At 50.0% G+C, this 17,277-nt stretch overlaps 1 protein-coding gene and 2 non-coding genes across 7 annotated transcripts in view; 1 reads left to right on the top strand and 2 right to left on the bottom strand.

Moving 5' to 3' along the window:
* LOC144152880 (uncharacterized) overlaps positions 1–17,277 on the bottom strand; it is a 350,752-nt gene that overhangs the window by 75,681 nt on the left and 257,794 nt on the right. The window lies entirely within an intron of this gene.
* Trnat-ggu (transfer RNA threonine (anticodon GGU)) lies at positions 2,743–2,815 on the bottom strand. Its single transcript has one exon. It is a non-coding gene; the product is annotated as a tRNA-Thr (tRNA).
* Trnat-ggu (transfer RNA threonine (anticodon GGU)) lies at positions 3,142–3,214 on the top strand. Its single transcript has one exon. It is a non-coding gene; the product is annotated as a tRNA-Thr (tRNA).

Below are 17,277 nucleotides of genomic sequence, written 5' to 3'. Positions count from 1 at the left end.
GTTGTGTGTAATGTTATAATATGTGGGCTGTTTTTTGTTGAACAAACACGCACCAGATGATACTAGGAAATGTTCAATCAAGCGGCCGCGAGCGTCAGTTCGCCCAGAACCCCAGAGTTTGTTGTGTGCATTTAGGTCTCCAACTAAGATAAATGGTTCAAGAAGCTCATTTACCAACGACTCAAATTCTGAGGTAGACAATTGATGATCCGGGGGAATGTATAAGGAACATATTGTAATCAGCCGACCAAAAATGATCACGCGGACAGCAACTGCCTCAAGGCTGGTGAGTAGTCTAATGGACTGGGATGGAATGGATTTTCGCGTCACAATGGCTACCCCACCAGATGAATGAGCAAAGGCATCTCTATCTTTCCTGAAGACAGTGTATTGTTTAAGAAAGTTACTTTGCTTGGGATTCAGGTGTGTCTCTTGGAGGCAAACAATACTGGATTGATGTTTATAAAGGAGTTCATATACATCATCCAAGTTTTTTATGAGACCCCTACAGTTCCATTGAACTATGTTTTCAACAGCTATTATGGATTAAAGATAATAAAGATGTAGTTGAGAAGTTGCCTATTCTGGTTCATGTCAGTAAGTCTTGTTTAGGGCCTGTTGTACGTTGAGGTGGTTTTTTCCCACGGCCAAAAGTGCCGCGGCGCTCATTTTGCGCCTGCTGGGCAGGTTGAGATGCCGAGGTGTCCATGTCCTCGTCTGACAAATCAGGCGGCACCGACATGGTGTTCATCCGACATCCCCCTCGCGGATTGGTTCCTGAGGTGGCCGCAGGCTTCTTGGTTGGAACCTGCGGTGCGGGAAGGGAAGGAGTACGTGTGGGGCCACCTGAGTTCATGCTCTCAATGCCCTTGGGTGTCGTGCGGGCCAATGGAGCTGGACTGGAAGAGGCCGGACCAGTCCCAACAGCGCCCGTCACCACATTCTCCACGGGCTCCGCAGACGTAGTGGCGGGGTGCTCGGCTGTGGACGGCAGCCCAGCAGGAGGAGGAACCACCAGGGCCTCTGCTGTAGAGGCAGGAGCTGGTGGTTGCTCGGAGGGGGTTAACGACAGCGACACATCAGCTAAGCTGCATTGTGTCGCAGTACTAACCAAACGTCACCCCAACCCCCGGCGGGCGGCGTCTGCATAGGATGCAGCCGAAAACATCTTGTGCTTTTGGCGTGCTTCGGGGAAACTGATATTTTCGGTTACTTTGATTTGGATGATCTCTTTTTCTTTCTTGAAAGATGGGCAAGATCGTGAGTATGCAGCGTGTGAACCACTGCAGTTCGGACATTTCATGATTGTGTTTTTGCAGTCATCAGAAGAGTGATCATTCTCGCCACATTTCGCACAGGTGAGCTTGCCACGGCAAGCTAGAGTTCCATGACCGTAGTGTTGACATTTAAAGCATCGCCTCGGGTTTGGAATGTAGGCGGGTACACGACAGCTAAGGAAAGCTGCCTTCACTGTCTCTGGCAGGGTAGAGCTAGCAAATGTTAGGATGATGTGTCGGGTCTTGATCTCTGCTCCATCTCTTCTCATAATAATTCTACGGACGCCAACAACACCTTGGTCATGCAGTCCCTCAAGGAGATCATCATCTGTCTCATGGAGGAGCTCTTTGTCAGAGATAACACCTTGGACAGTGTTTAGCGTGCGGTGTGGCGTAACGGTGACGGTCAAGTTGGCAATTTTTTCTTGCTTCAGGAGGTTCTCGCTTTGGTTTTTTCGCATAACTTCAACAAGGAGGTCTCCAGAGGGCATCTTTTTGGCGTTGTAGTCTTTGCCGACAATGTTTTCAATACATTTGGCAATTAAGAAGACTGACAGGTCGGTGATAGGTTTTTCATCGGTCGAGTGTACAACTAGATACTTGCTGAAAGCTGCCTGAGGTGGTTGGGTGCGGAGTACTTCGGTGCGACCCCTTTTAGGAGGTCGATCAGGGTGTTTTGCGAGAGTTGAGAAAATAGCCATAGAACATGGAATCAATTCGGTGGCGAGGCCAGTCGCCCACCACCGAGCCCAACAAGGGAACGTGGCTTTGAAGCACACGTTAACTGTACCTCGCCACTATAACCCTATGGTCGGAATCTAGGGTGATGTCCTCGCACAGGGTTAACCCTCGCCGCCTAGAGAAAAAACGGAAAAATGAGGAAGAGAAAAGATGACAGGACAGGGTTAGGAAAGAACATAGGAAAGGGAAAGAATGGAGAAGAGGACAGGAAGAGGCGACTGGCTGATTCCCCCCAGGTCGGGTCAGACTGGGGGCACCGTCTACGGGAAGCGGGGGCCGAAGTGGTGTGTTGCCTCTGCCAGGGGGCCACGAAGGTCCAAAACAACCCTGGCTTTGGCTCAACCACCAGGATGCCCTTTTCCCCGGTCACGGCAAAGCCAAGCACAGCCGAGGGCGTGGGTGGGTCCAACCCACATGTGCTCGGGTCCGTGGTGTTGCAAGACACCAAGTGCCTACAGCAGCAGGCACCCCTGCGGAGCTCGGGACCGTGGTGGCGCTACTCACCAAAACACCTTGAGTACACAAGGTGCCCCCTGCGGGGCATCATGAATACTCAAGGTGCCCCGTGCGGGGCATCTTCAAAAGTTCAACTGCTCCCTATATATATATATTATATATAGGGGTTGGCAGTCAAGAAAACCTCGGAAAGCAAAGGGGAGGTTGTGGTGGGTCATAGAAAGAGTTGAAGAATTTTTTGAGTCGAAAAGAAAGTGGTGAAAAAATGCCCGCCGGGTGGGATCCGAACCCACGACCTCCAGAATACCGGTCTGGTGCGATAACCACTACGCTACCGGCGGGGCTGTTTCCCCAGCACTTTCTCGGGTATTTATGTTAAGGTATTTTTGTTTCCTGCACTTGGGGGTGGTAGCCAGCGCCACTCCGATTGGCTACATGCTTAGCGAGGGCCTCTGTTCTGGCAGTCTTGGTGCCAAAGGGAGCTTAAGAGGGTTCAACGCTGGTCGACCACTCTCGACATGTCGTAGACACTCGAGTCACGGCCCGGGGGTTAAAAAGAAGGTCCCCTTCACCCCGAGTAGTCGGAGTGGCGCTGGCTACCACCCCCAAGTGCAGGAAACAAAAATACCTTAACATAAATACCCGAGAAAGTGCTGGGGAAACAGCCCCGCCGGTAGCGTAGTGGTTATCGCACCAGACCGGTATTCTGGAGGTCGTGGGTTCGGATCCCACCCGGCGGGCATTTTTTCACCACTTTCTTTTCGACTCAAAAAATTCTTCAACTCTTTCTATGACCCACCACAACCTCCCCTTTGCTTTCCGAGGTTTTCTTGACTGCCAACCCCTATTTTCTGTCTTATTTCACGGAGCCCCTCATTTCCCATTTTCTGATTGGCTATATTATATATATATATATATATATATATGTGTGTGGGTGTGTGTGTGTGTGTGTGTGTGTGTGTGTGTGTGTGTGTGTGTGTGTGTGTGTGTGTGTGTGTGTGTGTGTGTGTGTGTGCGTGCGTGCGTGCGTGCGTGCGAAGTGCGTGTGTGTGTGTGGTGTGTGTATTATTTAGCTGCCACCAGAGTGCGTGATGTTCGTAAAGGGGCAATCACTCAACAACACCGTAAACGTACCAAGGATTAGCCCTGCCATGATAAATTAGCCAGAGACAAAAAGCACTTCGCGCATGCTCACGTAGGTGAAAAACGATCCTGCCGAATCTCCTTTGAATACAGCTCGAAGCCGACCAACTGAAAGCGCGCCGACGAACGGCGAGAATCCCAACGAGCATTAGCCCTAAAGAAAAACCCCCCTCACCTTTTCAGTATTCTCCCCCCTCGCTGCAGACACTGCCGCCGGTTTAATGACGCCGCCAGCCCCTTCCCCGCGTTTCTTTCTCACAGTCTCAACGAGCTCCGTAGCGCAAACAAAGAAAGACGAGCCCGTTCCCATTAATCAAAACGCACTAAATCGATTTGCGGTCCAACAAGAAGCACGAGGAAACGCGAAACACCGCGCGCACTTCTGTTTGTTTGTCTTCGCACTCACAACCCATGTTCAACTGGAAAGAAACTAGAACACGTGTAGGTTGCAAGAGACAAATACGGAGAAGCCGAAAGAGGCGAGGGGGGGGGGTACAAAACTAACGGGACTACCCGTTCCGAGAGCGCCAGCGTAAATCACGACGCTCATTTACAAGAGCGAAGCTCCGAAGCGACTACGGCACAGCGTGTGGTGCGCTCACAGCAGGTAGCAGCCACATACGGGTATAGTCCCCCCCCCAAAAAAAAGGAAAGAAAGGAAAACAGAAACACGCACTGCTTACATGACCCTCGGTTAATCCCCCCCTCCCCCATACTCCGAAGGAGCGCGCACAGACGAACAAACGCATCTCCATTCAACCAGGCCAATGTTCGTTTCCGCGCGAACAAGACAAATGCGCGCTTCCCCGCAGAAACGCACGCACGTGCACTTCATGCGGTGTATACAAGGGGAGGAGACAAGCCGAAGCTAAGCCTAGTGCCGACGACGGTGCCTATTTATTTCGCGCCGAGCCAGGCAGGAGCAGCCGGTCTCGGAGTCTTTACACGGGAGCGGCGGAAAGGCAGATGTTTGCGCCATTAGGGGCGTCTGTGCACGTAAGAGCGTGGCCGGTGCGTGATGTGGTTGGGAGGCAGGCACGACTTGGCCGTGCGCGCAGCTTGCAACCCCCACGTAAGTCGATGTTAGTCCAGCGGAGGCTGGAATGAGGCGGCGCTGCACGCGGCAATTGGGAAGGTTACTAAGGGGCTGATTGCTGCTTCTGTTCTTCGCAGCCCCCTTTAGTTTGCACGAGAACATGACGGTGCGCGATAGCCACGGAAGCAGTTCTCTCAAGAAGTCAGCTGTGGAAAGGGGCGCCGTACTACAGACTGCTAACGCAACAGATTGAGACTACACGGGGTCTAGATAGTCGAGATGGCGTCTAAAATGAGTCTAGATAATCTAGAGCTTCCAAACTAAGCCTATATGGGGGACTGAAGGGTGTAGCGTCGCGAGGGTGTCGCCGGTCAGTCATGCCGAACGATAAGGCCAGCAAAGGCAATAAAAACCTTTTCGTATCGTAGTTCATGACGTATGCCGGACTCCAATCAAAACATCTCACTACGCACGTACCTTAGGACAAATCGCCATCTTCATCATCATGACCATTCATCACCAGCTCTTCCCTCGTGAGAGATAGCGGAAGGTAGCGGCAGATTAGTAGATTACTCGCCACCATCAAGGAGGGCAACGGCGTGTTATCTGCTCCTCAACAACGCGGGACGCAGACTGAGTCGGCATGAGTGCGCGCATGTGCTTGTATTTGTGAAGACTCTCACACCTACAATCTAAGCTCTAACCAATTTTCTCAAAAGAGGAATTAACCACAATTTATTTTCTCGAAGGCTGCAACACGCTATGTCAGTGAAAGATGTTTACCGTCCTATGGAACGAAAAGAAGTAAGGAAATATTTGATTGTAACTTTCTAAAACAGATACACAACTCTGAAAAGCACTAGTTGGTGCAAGAACCGGCAAAGAAAGCCGAAATTTTAGATACGCCACGTTCTAGATAAGACAAATGAGGCAAGAAGATGGAAAGTTTGCGAGATGTAACTCAACACTAATAGACATCTTACGCGAGGTTCAATCTGACGTTCACGGAAGTAACTGTATGCTGCAGACATGCACATCAATTTATAACATCCTGAACGCCCTAGCCCAAGCTATCATAAACCACGGCGAATAACTGAGGTCATCTACGCCTGTCAGTCAGTGTCGCAGAGTATAAGATTTGTTCAAAAGACAAGCATGTGTAGGCACTTTTCATTACTTGATCTTCCGGCCTCCGAGACCAACTAAATCTTTTATCTTCCTTGTTTTTGCCAGTGACACCTGTACATACATTCCGCTACCACGGCCTCACGGCGATGCAACACGATACAAAAACCCCTGCGAAGCTTGGTTCACTGCAAGCATACTGATAATGAGGGAAAGCCAACTTCATAATGGACAACATGCAAGATGCTGAATGTAAAGCCGAAATATCACCTTTTGCTATTGCGGAATATGACTATCCGCTCTGCCATTTATGAGTTTGTTATGCACAAGAAAAGCGCCCCAAGCTCACAGCCGTAACTCAAACCCGTACGATTCACCCGAACACGTGTTTAAATTTTCATACCTTCTTCGACCAACTGGCGACTGGAATAACTTTCTTGAACACATTTTTTTGCAGCCGGAAATGTGGCAAATGTCTTACGCTGCCATTTCACTAACATTTAATGCCTTATCTTTACCTTTTTTAGTTGTAGTTGTCGAAATTTGTACCTTCGTTTGCTTGGTAACCATGCTTATGTATTTTATTTTGTTGTATTTTGTTAACGCAGCCGGCCGGGACCGAGTCGTTCAAACAGCCCATGGTATTAAGGCAATGCAATGCGGGGTCGCGTGCAGTCAACCAACGCAAGACGCGAAGACACGGCATGCGGTCAGCGACGGTAGGCCACCGCTTTCTATTTGAATCGCCGTCGGACACGGCTCGTTAAGCAAGAATTCGAAGGGAGACTTGGAACAAGGGACGTGCCGCATCATGGCGGTAGCTACTTCGTCGAGCGACTCGAGTACACGTTCAGTAGTATGGTGGAACGGCCTATAACTCCGTGTGAAAATTCGCGAGAGTTTCTAGGCAGCGATCACGTGGCTCAGTATCCAAAGGAACAAAAAGAAGCTGCCCGCTGCTTTGTTAAGACGTTGCTGACGTGCAACTTACACAGACATTTTTTTAGGGGCGAAGCTCTTAGGGGCTCGGGCTGTTGGTGTCTGCTGTTGTCGTCGTCGTAATTATCGTCTCATATAGCCACGGTACTAAAACACCGGGAATATAGTTTACGCCTCGCGCTAGAACGTAACGCTTGCTAAAAAAAAAACACCTGGACACCCGTTTACGCCTCGCGCTAGAGCGCTTCGTAACGCGTACTAAAAAAACGCCGGGACACTCGTTTATGCCTCGCAACAAAGCTTTTACAACAAAGCTGTATACCTCTACCCCCCAACGGTTTCATCTCCGTGGGCAAAAACGCCAAGGCGCCAAGAATGCACTTACACACTGCATGCTTCGCCCCTCCCCAGGTTTCACGTTAGTGGAGATGGCCCGGGACTTTTTTAATGCCAGTGTTCGATGTATATGAGTTTCTATACAGGGTTACAATGAAGGTGTACAGGGTTCTTGCAAAATAGTGAAAACAGCTTCGGCTTTCCGCAACTGCAGCGACGTAGACGGTTGGAGTAACAATAAATGTGACAAATTCGCGACGTACAACTCTCAAATACGTTCTATGCACAATAATAACTACAACTGTACGGTTGTTTCGCTTAGGTAAATGTCAAATGAAGACAGGAAAAAAATAGTGCAGTGAACCATAAGTCGCGCAGCGTCGAAATTTGTGCGCATGGCTTTTATCTACTGACAAATCCGAACTATTTAACATTTAAAGGGACCTCGTTCCTTTTGGTGCATGTACCGATACCGGATGTGACAGCAGCATTTAACATGACAGTTGCTGTTTTTGAGTCTATACGACCAGCAAGAAATAAGGCAGCCCAGAATTCGTATCCTTTGACCATGAAATCTAAAAAAAATACTCTGGTTTATTCCTCTGTCATGGGAATCGGTAAAACACGAAAGTGAAATGTGCAGCGAAATCTACAGCTGAGCATGATTTGCGGGTCGGCGGCTGTCTTGTGGGTGTGCTTGACGAGCGACGTCTTGCTGGTGGGTCGCTTCGGCAAAGGTGTACTGGCGTCATTTCCGTGACGGATATGACGTGAGTGAAATCGTGGTGTATCCCGGTATAAAACACGTTCGTATTAAAATACAAGACGCGAAAACGAACAACCCTAAGTATAACGTACTGATGATGATGATGATGATGATGATTTCTATTGGTTTCCCCTTTGTATCGGGGTGATGACATGGTTTGATGATGATGACACGGGGTGATGACATACTATTTGGTTCTGAAGGTTGTTTCTCCGCAAGAAGACCCTGTGTGCAGGGGTGCACCCTTTACAGGCCGCTTGCTTCGTTGTACTGGCGCAAGTTCCGTGACGGATATGACGTCAGTGAAATGTTTGTATATCCCGGAATAAAACACTTTCACATTTAAAAAATTCACGCTATGATTTCCCGTAGATGTGAACCCTAAAGTTCAATGTTTCACACGCGTGCAGCGTACGTAGTTCCGCGTGCAATACCCTTCGGAAACAAAACGCGTCGGAAGGAGTGCTTTATGACGCATGCAGGCGCTCGGCGTTCGTTTCCGAACGACCCGACACAGGTTCCTGAACGGCGTCAACAAGGCGGGAAGTACAAAGGTATTTCGCGGAAGCCCGGCCGGAGACAGAAAGGGCGGCGAGAGTCGGAAACGCGTAAGAGAGAGTCTGGAAAGCAGGTAACGACAGTTCTGCTCGGACTGAAATCACACGGTTCTTTCAGGCGCCTCGCTGCCGGCGGGACCGCGACGCTCCAGATGTCAAGCCACTTCGCGCTTGCTTCCTGGTTTGAGACTCTCTCACGGCACGCCGAGGGCGAAGGCGGCCACGAATAACGCCTACACACCCAGAGAGAGAAAGAGGGAAGAAGGAAGATAACAAGAAACACAAGCGAGACGCTGCTGTCAACGACCAGCTGCAACAACAAGCACGCAAAGAGAGAACAGAGCAAAGCTGCGTATTAGGACGACAAGGCTCCCGACGTTTCGTTCCACTCCCAGCCGCTCTCCTCGTAACAACTGCATTGTCGTCTGCCACAGCTTCGCAAGCAGACGATCCGACGCAGACGAAACAACCGTCCTGTCTCGCGGGCGAGAGCCAAGCAGAAGCCTTCTCCCGCGCCCAGCCAGTGTCCACAATGCGTGTATAAAAGCTGGCGCGGCATCGTGATTGAGACCTCGCCTAAGTATCGGCCTCGCCGCTGGACGCGTCTCCTTTTATAGCGAGGGCCCGTCGTGTACGTCACCTGCTACATCGCATCACGACCTCGGGCCGAGGGGTCGTTCGTGCACGCTAGAAGAGCGCTCCCTTGTACCAACAATGGGTCCTTTTCCAGAAAGACAGCGACAGTGAGGCGGTCACGAATGCCGCGGTCGCACGACCCTGCCTGCCGGCTTGTACGGCGCTTTTTCTTCCCTGCATGACCGCCGATCAGAAACAGCCGCCACGCAAGTGGCCGGAGACCTCGATTCTGCTTCTTGTGTGTCCCCCATAGGGTGCGTGGAGGAAACTATGACAGTAAACCATACCAAAATACTTAACAAAAACAATCGTTAGAAGAGCTTAAGCATCATGCGTATATAAATGTCAGTTCAGGCCTCTCAACTTTGATGAACGGCATCATAACTAACATCAACAGGAAAACGTGGACTTGGACCTGTAATTGACAACCGGTGCATGGACCACCCGGGAAACACGGTGCACTGAGAGTGGCTACCGAGGGAGTAGCCTTGCGATACACGTACCCCTCCCAAAAATCGACTTTGTGTTTCGATTCACTTTGTTTAGAAGATGAAGTGCATCGCGATTCAGCGAGTACTTTCTTAAGTCAGTTACAGCTGCATTACGTCATGTCAGGAACTACAAAACAAAAAAACTCCAGCCATCTCCGCTAACGTGAAACCTGGTGAGGGGCAAAGCACGCGATGCGATGCGATGAGATTTTTAGAAGGGAAGGGGGGGGGGGGGGGGGGGCCGAAACTGTCTGGCTAGGGGTGCCGACACCTTATCAACAGTGGTCTTGGCGCATTGGCGTTTTTGACAACGGAGATGAAACCGTTGGGGGATACAAGTACACAGCTTTGTTGTAAAAGTCTCTGGTCTTTAATGTACCAAGCTCTCCAGCGCGAAGCGTAAACGAATGCACCGATGTTTTTTTTTAGTACGCGCTACGAAGCGCTCCAGCGCGAGGCGTAAACGAGTGTCCCGGTGTTTTTCAGTATGCGTTACGTTCTAACGTTCTAGCGCGAGGCGTAAACGAGTTTCCCGGTGCTTTTAGTACCATGACTACATGATACGACGATTACGACGACGACGTCATCGTTGTAATCGAAGCCCCAGCCCTTAAGGGGCTTCGTCCCTAAAAGTAGCGGAAATTTCAGTCCAGTTGTCAGTAACATTCGATAAGAAAAACGGTTCGGTTTCAAGGACAGCAACGCTGGAGCTTCCAAGGCGCACACTGTTACGGTACCAGAAGACCAAACGCCGCTGGCAGTCCAAGAACAGCTGCACCACCGTGCGGCAGAGGCCCCATTCGGCAAACAGATTTCTCGCCCACTAAACGTCGCTTTCACGCTCATAACCCAACGCACGCCTCGCGTTAGCACATCCAGGTCGTGTTTCCGCGAAAGCAACCAGCAAATTGCTCGACGAAAGCTGCGCCGGACAGAAGGAGTCGTGGTAGCCCCCGGGGGGGTCACCACGCCTCGCCTATCAGTTCGCAATTATTTTTCCGCGCTCGCAACAACAAACACGCTCAACAAACAACACACTGCACGCTCGCAGGCAAACCGGCCCGTCGTGCGCTCGAGCAGGGACACGTTCGATGAGTGCAACGCTTGCTTGCACCATCGGGGCCCTTGCGCCCTTTGCATATATGCAACCAGCAGCCTTCGGGCGAAGCTGATATCCCCCCGCTGTAATGAGCACGTACGGGACTCTCCAAAAAAGAAAGAAAAAGACAACGAAACGAAACTGCGGAAACATGCACGAGAAACGGACGCCGCGGCATGCATGTATGCGGTACGCCGAAGGCGGTGGATCGCCCGTCGAACAAGAACGCTCGTGACGGCGAATGACGCCTAAGAACACTTGTTATTCGGCGGGGATTACGCGCTGTACACGGTTCTTAGCGCGACAGGCCGGCTCACTTGCTCCAAGAGAACGGGTCCAGAAAAAGAAGGAGAGGGGAAGAGTCGGTCGCAAGAATTTCGGAGGGCGTGGCAGGTACACAAACGCGTACAAAAGTGCAGACGGGCATAGCGGTTGGCTTTGACCCTCGTCGTCTCGGTTTATTGCGACAGCAGGAATCGTACGAAGCTGGGCTGAGCTGGGCGGCTGTTGCCGAGCAACGTAGATGCACGCCCTCTTGCTTTATACGTATGACGCGCTCTCGTTGTATACAGAGTAGCATTTAACTGGCGTGCACGCCAGTTAAATGCTACTCTGTGTACAACGAGAGCCCTTTCCCCGAGATTCAGACAGCGAGGCTTGTTGAAGATTAACGAACTGTTCGCATTTTTGCGGCCTGCTTGAAGCTCGCTGGAAACAGTAATTTTCCCGTCGAGCTTGAACAACAACAACAACAACAACAACAACAACAAAAAAGAACGAGCTGGGTAGCTTTTTTTTAATGTACAGTCTCGCTTCTAGAGAGGTTACGACGCGAAAGGTCGTTGGCTCTTTGAACAAGAAAACCGGCGCGTTGAACGTGCACATCGTTCCGGCTTCGATGACTACGGACGATCCCCGAAAACGAACCATCTTTACGATTTCGGCGAACCTGTAAAACCAGGAATTTCGGTGTAGCCTACCTCTCGTGTTAGAGATTTGCGTCATGTCCATAAAGCCGAAGAGAGGGAGGGGAATTTGTTAGGGCGCTTGCGTTTCATACTTTATGTGCGACCTCATTAGTTCAACCGCATTCGCTAGCATTGCCCGCCCTCCAAGGTTCGTAGAAAAAGCGCAACTCTCACCTTCGTCAATAACATGCAGTGTGGTGTCTTTGTCATATGAGCTCCCAAGCATGCTAGGAGAGAGAGAGAAAGTGTTTCGAAGTTCAGCATGAAACCACGTAACAAATAGGTTACTCGTGTGTATACGAAATACTTCCACGTTTTTGGCTCGTTTGTATATGAAATTCTGTTTTTTGGCCCAGTGAGAGAGAGGAAACTGAGGAGTGAGGAAAACTGAGTTTGTTGGACGAAGCATTTTCATCGGGGTTTAAAATTTCACAAGAAAACTGGCTCAGAATAATGACGCGACGAGACTAACTTTAGACTGAGTAAAACTGCTGAGACATCACAAGAGACGTGAGTAAAATGAGACCGAGACATGACAGCGCCGCACTCCCATGCCTTTTATTTTACTCCGTCCGTTGTTAGTTACGTCCTGAGCACGAGGACGCGGGTTCGATTCCCGGCCGCGGCGACCGCTTTTCTGATAGAGGCAATCGAAAAGCAGAAACGCCCGTGTGTACGAGATTTCGGCGCACGTTAGAGATCCCCAGGTGGTCAAAATTAATCCGGAGCCCTCCACTACGACGCGCCTCATCGCCTGCGTTGTGTCGGCAAGTTAAACCCTACAATCAATCAATGTTAGTTACGTCACTTGACTACGGTGACTTAAAAAATCAAGCGGAACAGATTCCAAAATTTTCAAGTTGGCTCGCTGCAGGCATTCTTACCTCTATTTTGTTTATTTATTTATTTATTTACACAATACTGCAGGCCCAGTGAAGGGCACAAGCAGGACGGGACATAACTACAAACGATGTACTATGAACAACAGAAGTTCAAAGAACATGAACTTCTGTAATTTTGCCACTGTAAACGTAACATGTGCCCTAAATCCAGTACTAATTAAAAATGTAAGCTTAAAGCTAATTTATGGATGTTTACAAATTAATAACCAGGAAATTACGCATTTCCTCACATATAATGCTCGCCCAGCTCCACAACATACCCACAGACACGACGGCTGGGTTACGGCCGCAGCTTAATTTTAAAGTTTCGCGGCTGGTTCAAATAAATTGCCCTGTATATTTCGCAGGTGTTTACAGACACGCAGCCTTGAAATTTCTTCGCAGGATATGGCACACACGGACGGTGTAGACACTCACTGAACGCGTCAGAAGAACACTGAATCACGCTCAGGCGTGTATACAACTCCGACGTCTCTCCCTCCAAACGCGTGCTCAACCGCGAAGCTTTTCCCTGCGGCGCCGCTTCGTAGTCTCCCTACCCCCAAAGACTGGCGAGTTGCTCTCCAGCTCGTAAAAAGAAGAGCGCGGCCGTAACCACCGGACAGGATCAGCCAAGCCAAGCCAAGACGATGACCGCTCTTGATTTCCGGCCGCTGAAAAGCAAACCGCGGCACGCGAGCCCAATTAGGAAGAAGCCTCAACTGCTCACCGTTCACAGACGAGCCTTTTTAGAGCTCTCTCCCTTTCTTTCTTTCTTTCTTTCTTTCTTTCTTTCTTTCTTTCTTTCTTTCCCTCTCTCTCCCCCGGATTCTCCTCCAGAGGCGTACCCTTATGTAAGTGCGCTAGAAAAAGAAGGGGGGGGGGGGGGGGGGTAAGAACCGATGGAGAGAGAGAAAGGCATCGTGGCGTGCAGATCTCGGCGAGGAGTCACGCGACATGGGTTTGAGTACCGTGACCAAGCGCTGAAAAGTGCATGCCAGCGAGGCCGCAAGTTTGGAGTATAGCAGCGTATTGCATGCGCGAAGACGAGCGGACCACAAAGGGATCTCGAATGTGTACCCCGATCGTAATGGGCTGGCCTGCACGCGAAGAGAAACGCGTTATTAGGAACCCCTCCGATGAATAGGACAAAACGAGACGCTTCGTAACGGAAGGCGGCACGTCAGGAGGATAGGGCTCGCGCACTTCGAGCGCTTAATGGAGATGTGCAGGATCGTCTCTGATGCTACGAAAATAACAAAAAAAGAAAGGACTGCCAGTACGTCACAACAGGAGAACGAAAGAAGGTAAGCGACCGTATGACACTGAGAAGACGTCACCGCGATTCACTGCCGATGAAATTAGCTTCGTTGAATGTTGGGATATTGGGAGTGTCGGTGACGGGAAAGATTAAGCCAAAGCAGCGGCACAAATTTTCAAACGACAGGTCCCAGTGAGCGAATATGCCTGATGACCTTGAATACTGCGAGAAGAAATAAGAAACAATATCCAATGCCATTCCACTCGGTGAAGGTGGAGTTGGGATATTGGTTGACCTCAAACCCCGCGCTCAAAACTCGCCGTCCAGCCGGGGAATTTTTAATCGATATTGTTGCCACACCCGCGTCTTCGTTTTTCGACACGCGATATTTCAGGGTTCCGACGGGCATCGCGCTTGCGCTAGGCGTTCACGGCCCGATCGTCGTCGGTGGTCTTCTTCCCCCGCGTTCCCACCCATTACCGCTTTTTTTTTTCTTTACGAGTAGGCTTCACTTCGCAGCACAGAATGTGGGAAAGCCAGCTAACAAAGCGCCCAAGTTTACACCCACCTCATTAAGGTTGGCTTCACTTCTAAACACTAATACAAAGCCGGGCCGACATTTTTCTACGGGCAATATGCGCCATCTTACGTCAAAATATGAAGCGCCGGAGGCAAACAGATGGTCGGAGGAAGAGGCTGTGTCGGAGTGAGAAGGAGGGCAGCGGGTTTTGTAGGTTTACGCACGCAGGAAAAAAAAAAATAAGGGTGGCTGTAAAAGTCGGCGCACACGAGTTAAAGCATGTAAAGCTATCTTATGAGAATCAGGAAGCACCAATACATAGACGCTCGGACAGCGTCCAGTAAAGGTTTCATGACGGTAGCCACACTATACGCTGCCACGAAGTCATTTCTGAAAAAAAGAGTTTCTGCAGCGTGAAAGATCGGGTGTGCCACTGTTCCGGAATAGGCGCGGGTTGCACTTCCTCCTGAGCCAAATGCGTATCATGAATAACGGAAGCTAAGCTGGCGAATTGGTGATTATTACGTTTCGCAACTAGCATTCCTTCCTCGCTATTCGGTGTTATCAACTAGGCCACTAGAGGAGTCGAGAAGTACGCGTAGGAGTCAAGGAAAACCGCGTCACATCGTTGAACTAACACGTGATACCGCCCGCATGACGAATCGAGGGGGTGCAAGAAAGGATGGGTGTTTCCTACACAAGGACTTCCTGTGTGATAAGGATAGATATCTATCACCATACCTGTCTTTAATAAGACGCGACAGGAAGTTTCGAGCTTCGGGCGTACCACGCACTCGCAGAAAAATACCAGTCTTCCTTCTTTCATTTAAGAACGGCCGGATGGGCGTTTTTATCGGCGACGAAATAATAACAGTACAGAGTAAGCAGTATATAGTCTGCTCACTGAATGATTCGTTTGTAGTATCAGCAACCTGTTTGGTTTCATCCACTGCGATGTTCTACAACTACGCACCTCCACATCCTCTCCAGCCATCGCGGTCGGACGAGTTTTACTCCACGGAATCGGGGCCATGACCGGTCCGTGGCGAACGAGGCGATATGTGAACCAACCCGAAGGTAAACAGCGGAGCTCTGTTTCTGATATTATTGAAGAACACAGGTGTATCCAGTCATGCATATCCAAACGAATTATACGATCGAGTCGCCAAAGACCAACCATCGCGGTTGAAATCTCAGCTCCTCGGCGAATTTTCTAAGCGAGAAAAAAATATAAAAGGGAGAGAAAAAAACGTAGCCGCAGGAGGAGTCAAGATTATAACAAAATTAAAACACGTCCCAAGTTTTTGCTCTAAAGACGGTTACTAAAATCAACGTCGCAGACATCCAGTCGAAGCGTGGTATGTCACAGGAGGTCCATGTCGCGGTGGTGTCCAAGGTCACGGCTACGGTTACTGGCCGTGGATGCTGCATTTCGGATGAAGGCGATATACGAAAACTCCACTCCAAACAGATTCCTTAGCATGCGATGGAGAGGTTAGCTTTGTTTAAGGAACTTCGAGGGAGAGCCGCTCCGCATGACACTTTGGATGGTACAATTTTTCCTACAGGACATTAGATAGCGAGAAGAGACATTTTGTGCCTGCTCCTCGGGTTTTTAACTGACACACGCCTCAGTGGCTCCTGGTGATTTCCTGCGCATAGCGGCGAGGAGGTGTCGATCGGGAGAGCAATTGCCGGCAAGGCTAGATCCATCTGTTAATAGACATCATCATCACCACCACCACCTTAGCACACTGGTCCAAGTGCAGCATCGGAGTGTTAAACGCAGCCGCAAACTGACTTGACCCACCCTCAAGCTTTTGTTACGGTGTGCGAGCGTTGACTGTCTCAACCGTAGTTTTGCGAAACCAAGTACTCTTGGAAGTAATGGCAACCAGGCACCACGGGTATCAAAGCAGCTGGACACTCCCCGCCCGGCCACAGATCCTTTCGCGATAAAGCTGAAGCTTCGTAGCTTCTGTACACATTTACGTCAAGACGGGGTCCAGCAAGCAAAATAATATTTGCAATTCACCTCGATTGGGAAGCCATAAGCAGTAAACGTACAGCCCTTTTTGGCGGACTGTTTTGTGTCAAAAATACTGCTACTGACGTACGCCCATTTGCATTGCCTACCTTACAATACGCAGGACTGGCCAATGGATTGGTGAAAGCCTGCCGGTCCAATCGGAGCTAGATGGGAATTAACAAAAATTCTGCACACCTTGCGCATGCTTGATTGCATGCCCCAGTAATTTTATGCACTCGACGGCTTCGCATGCAAAGCTCAACTGGCGCATTTTTTGTACATTTTCTTGTATAGTTCTTTGAATGCGATTGGTGCGTTTATGAGGGCAAAATAAAGAGAACAAACTCAGCAGCCGAAAATTTATGCGGCGGTCATTGCAGAGTGCCCAATTGCAAACGTGCCCGTGGACACTGCAGAGAGCTCTAGAAAACATCCGTTCCACGGCCGTCTTCTTCGTCCGTCTCGTGAGAAAATTGCCCCGGCCGCGCGCACAGCAAACCGGAGATCCGTCCTTCGCCTCCACCTCCGATGGGAGGAGGCCCAAACCCACGCCGAAGCGATACGCTGTCAGACGGAGGCAGGTGACGTAGTTATTCCCTTTCTGAGTGACAATCTCTCCCTGCGTAACACAAGGGAGACTTATACGGCCAGCGGCATTTCGAACGCCCAATTGAAAAAAGTGAATTCGTGTGCCTTCTACGTCAGAGGCGACAGTGTAGATCGCCAAGAAATCTAAAGCGCGGCCGGAGGCAATAAGAACGTATCGTGCAAACAGCGTTGTCTTTCCCTCGTACAAAGAAGGGAGAAAGGCACTGCTCTCAAAGAATAAGAATACAAAAAAGCAAAGATGAAAGCATGCAAATAGATATACGGATAGAAGGAAAGAGGGAGCGAGAGAGAGAGCGGTATAAAAGGCAGTAAAACCCGACCTGGCGTCGCCGAAGGCACTGCCACGCTCTCGTTGGCTAGCTTGCCCGTAAAATGTGGAATGAAGAATCTCCCTGCGCTTTGGCCTG

Source organism: Haemaphysalis longicornis, unplaced genomic scaffold (genome assembly GCF_048455015.1).
Source record: "Haemaphysalis longicornis isolate Haplotype H1 unplaced genomic scaffold, Haemaphysalis longicornis Haplotype H1 scaffold_9, whole genome shotgun sequence".
In the NCBI taxonomy this organism is placed as follows: Eukaryota; Metazoa; Arthropoda; class Arachnida; order Ixodida; family Ixodidae; genus Haemaphysalis; species Haemaphysalis longicornis.
This window is presented reverse-complemented; position numbering and strand designations above follow the sequence as displayed.